The 4,282-nt window shown below is 32.4% G+C and overlaps 1 long non-coding RNA gene across 15 annotated transcripts; it reads left to right on the top strand.

Annotated features, from left to right (window-relative positions):
* The first annotated feature begins 723 nt into the window (after positions 1–723).
* On the top strand, positions 724–3,881 carry LOC121213676 (uncharacterized). 15 transcript variants are annotated; one of them, XR_005909107.1, is made up of 7 exons: positions 730–853; positions 1,268–1,363; positions 1,439–1,479; positions 1,694–2,006; positions 2,135–2,225; positions 3,305–3,432; positions 3,537–3,881. It is a non-coding gene; the product is annotated as an uncharacterized lncRNA (long non-coding RNA). The 15 variants fall into 15 exon arrangements; XR_005909106.1 differs by having other exon boundaries at positions 1,439–1,510; XR_005909108.1 differs by having other exon boundaries at positions 1,268–1,479; positions 1,694–1,807; positions 1,915–2,006.
* The last annotated feature ends 401 nt before the right edge of the window (positions 3,882–4,282 follow it).

Below are 4,282 nucleotides of genomic sequence, written 5' to 3'. Positions count from 1 at the left end.
CAAAAAATGCCTGATTTTCCCAAATTTCCCCCTAAACCCTAACTTTGCAAACAAAATGAAAAAAAGAAGAGGAAAATGGAGGTACCAAAGACGATCAGCACAAAACCTCTCCCAATCTACTTACGAGTTCTACCGTTTGTTTCCCTGGAAAAATATATGAGAACTTAATATTATTATTTTGTTAGTTATTTGTGTGTGCATTTCATCTGTTGTGTTCATACTCAGATCCTATCGCTTTTATTTCTGTTCCATTTTCCTCTTTATTTTCTAATTTTGGGTATTATTTACCTCAGATCCCCTTTCTTTTATTATTGTTTTTTCTCTTATATTTAGCTAGAAATCGACGATGCCAGAAGAAGCTGAAATCGACGATGCAAGTTACTGCTGGCTCATGCGCTGGTAACAAGTTATTGCTTAAAATTCATGGTAACAAATCTACTTCAAGGAAGTATTCATATTCTTCGTATCGAAGAAAAGTTTTTACGGTGAACTGATCTCCAGCTCTCGTAAGTTTGTTCCCAGTTTTGTATTTGCCATCTATACCAGGTTACCTCTCTTGCTTCTCTTCGTCTTCATCTCCCTTCATTTTTACCAAAAACGCCTCTTAGTTGTCATTTTTTTCTCACATATCGTGCAAGACTCTTTTCTTCTTTATGCTCTATCTTAACAATGCACTTCAACTGTTCGATATAAGCTCTTTATACAATTTGTTTCTGGTTTTCAGGGGTGTTGTCTGTAAGATGTTGAAGCAAGCGATATGGAAGGTGTTGAGCAAAGGGTAGTTTCAGATTTTGGTGATAAACTTCTTTTGCCTTGTTTGTACTTGCCCACGACTTCTTTTCACGCTGGACAGGTAGGTACTCTTTTTTTTTTTCTTTTAACTCTTACTTCAATTTTTTTTATGGATACCCAATTGTTAATTTATTAAATAATAAATATTTAATAATAAACCTAAATTTATGGCATTTAAAAATGAAAAGGTTATGATGTTAAGTCCATGTTGAATATGAAGGTTCACTTCATGATGTATGTACATATACCTACTTTTATTATCATATAGGAAAAGCTTTGATGAGGGATTAGAGATAAGAGAGGATAAGAGGGGATGAGAAATCTTGGCCGGCCAACCATTTACTAAATGAAAAACTATTTCTTTTTTGATGCTAAAATAAAGTAACATATTTATTTTCATTAGTAAATTTCCGTTGCACTTCCTCTATATGAACTTGGAGAATTGTAAGTTCTAACTTTCTTTACTTCTTTGTAGGGGCTGTACATGATTGTCTTTACAAGTCACCCTTGAAATTATAAAAACAATTGGTTTATGAATTTGGCAGATACATTAACAGTTGTGCATTAAGTGGTGAGATCCCCTCAACATTTGCTAAACTTAAAGAACTATGAGCTGTGTAAGAAAGACTCCCTAATGTTTATATAGGAGATTTCAAGGGAACTCTTTTGAAGGTCCAATACCATCCAGTTTAGTAAATCTAACCTCATTCACTTCTTTGTAAGTAGAGATATTTTTCTTTTCTGATAGTACTCCTATCACCGGATGACTCTTTTCCTTTGTTATCTGCCGGTAACAAATCTTATATTTTAGTTTAAAATTCATGGTAGTTAGTTACTGCTGCTGGTCTCCTTGCTGATGGTAACAAGTTGGGTTTTGGTATCTTATTTGAATTATTTGTAGAATTTGAATCATAAAAACATTGTCAAGTATCTTGGATCATTGAAGACAACAACAAGTTGGGTTTTGTAGTCTCTGTCTCAAATTCTTGCTCTGAAGTTTGTCTATTTTATACGAGTTGAGTTTTCATGGTTTGCCGTTGCATTGTTTCTTCTGTTCTTTGTTTTGTTATTGGAACTATTTCTAATTGTCTAGTTTACTTGAAATCCGATATTTGATTAAAGGGACCAAGTAGAGAGCACAAGTGAGAGCGAAGGCAGTGCAAGTGATGAAGTGCTTGTTGTTCCTTATGATAACTTAGCACCTATGTCTTGTGGTAATATTTTCTCATTATTCTTGTACTTGTGAATTTATTATATTCCAAATATAGCATTAAGAAAAATATAACAGTACATTAGAGTCTAGCTTGTATAATTTGTTTGGATTCTTTCTGTCTTGAAGCAGATATTACTGAATCTAAGCAGCTTTTGGATAAACTTGTTGTGGTGAAGTATAATGGAGCTTTGGGAAAGAATATGGGTTTCGGTGGTCCCAAGTAAGCAATTATCTAACTTCTGGAAGTTTGATACTTATTTTTTTTCCAAGAAAAGAGAAGCATTTCTTGATGATTCCATAGTTATATATTAAAGACTTGCCTCTACATAAATGAATATAGTTTCTATGACATACATATATTTATATATGCTTTTATATATGCCTCTACATTCATATATTTATATATTCTTTTTATATTGTATTGTGCCAAATAAAGAGAATAAAAGTTTTAATTATTGATAGATTCTGCTGCTTTTTTATGTACTTTTTATTAAATCACTCTTTACTCAAATGTAGAATTATAAAATTATTAAATTTTACTATAAATAATTATCCTTATATAATTAATCATTTTAGTAAATTCTCCAACTATCAAAATAGGTCACTCCACCATCCCACGTCAAAATTTTGTTAAGGGTAGGAGTTGAGAGAGGTAGATACTTTGATGAATATTTTCTTTTACATGATAATTATATACTTCTTTAAGTTTGTTTTGGATGTTGGACAATGTCAGTTGATGCCGAAGTTTGATAGTGTTGTAAATTAAAGTGTTTAAGTGCTGCAAATTGAAGTATTTAGTTACTAGAAATTGAGATGTTTTATCGCTGTAATTGAGGTGTATAAATGTTGTTAATTGATATGTTTAAGTGCTGCAAATTTAAGTGTCTAAATGTTGTAAATTGAAGTGTTTAAGTGCTGCAAATTGAAGTATTTAGTTGTAGGAAATTGAGATGTTTTATCGTTGTAATTGAGGTGTATAAATGTTGTTAATTGATATGTTTAAGTGCTGCAAATTTAAGTGTTTAAATGCTGTAAATTGAAGTGTTTAAGTGTTGCAAATTGAAGTGTTTAGTTGCTGGAAATTGAGATGTTTTATCGCTGTAAATGAGGTGTATAAATGTTGATAATTGATATGTTTAAGTGCTGCAAATTGAAGTGTTTAGTTGCTGCAAATTGAGATGTTTTATCGCTGTAAATTGAAGTGTTAAAGTGCTACTTTCCATTGTCACCTCCCCCATTTCTTTATGCATCAATAACTATATTAATGAAATCAAGTACTACAATTATATATTATTACAGATGGGGGTTGGAGAATACGATCAAAGGGAAAACATCAGATATGGTGATTCCAGCAAACAGTGGCTTCTTAGACACCCAACATTTTGCACAACCAAACATGACCACAACTTTTAAACCTACATGTTGAGGTTGCTGCACACAAGTCCCTTCTTTTTTTTAGTTTATGTGCTATGTGCTATGTGATGATTGTGTTTTAAAATTTAACTTGTTTTAGTTCCTTACATTCTTATAGGATTCACACTCAAGAAGCAAGAAACATCTCAGCAACTCATTGGGATCGAGCAGTCAAAATTTAGAATCAAGTGACACACAAGAGCTAGATTTGGAGCTTAGACTGTCACTGTAATCAGTAATATTTTTTGCTACTTTAAATGCATGCTCATGGAACTACATTTTATGCTTTCCTAGAATTGTAAGTTCAAATAAGGTGTTGATCTGCAATTTATACATACAACTTGAGCAAGTTGATATGAACTAGTTTCAATTTTTTTTAAAAAAAATTGAAAGGAATGTTATGTAATCAAAGGCAATTTGACTTGCTACATGAGATATAGTGAAAAACATTTATCTTCTTGTTCATGAATTTCCATTTTAATACGTCTTCAAATTAAATTATACATTTCTTAATTGGTGGAATCTCAATTTTGCTGTTGTTGCAATCTTTAACAAAAGAATGGAGTGATGTATGTACTGATAACAGTTCTAAAGGATTTGTTTAAGCAAGTAAAAGGATTGGCATTTTTATAATAATTTAGGATAGGAATGGAGCAAATCCAAATAATGGAGTGGCGTTTTTGGAGAAAGCGCTGCTAAAGGTCCTGGTCTTTAGCTGCGTTTTTGGGGAAAGTGCCGCTAAAGGTCCTGGTCTTTAGCGGTGTTTGTGGGAAAAGAGCGTTAAAGGTCTTGGTCTTTAGCGGCGTTTGTTGGAAAAGCGCTGCTAAAGGTCCAGGTTTTTAGCGACGTTTGTGGGAAAAGCGT

This window comes from Gossypium hirsutum, chromosome D01 (assembly GCF_007990345.1).
Source record: "Gossypium hirsutum isolate 1008001.06 chromosome D01, Gossypium_hirsutum_v2.1, whole genome shotgun sequence".
In the NCBI taxonomy this organism is placed as follows: domain Eukaryota; kingdom Viridiplantae; phylum Streptophyta; class Magnoliopsida; order Malvales; family Malvaceae; genus Gossypium; species Gossypium hirsutum.
This window is presented reverse-complemented; position numbering and strand designations above follow the sequence as displayed.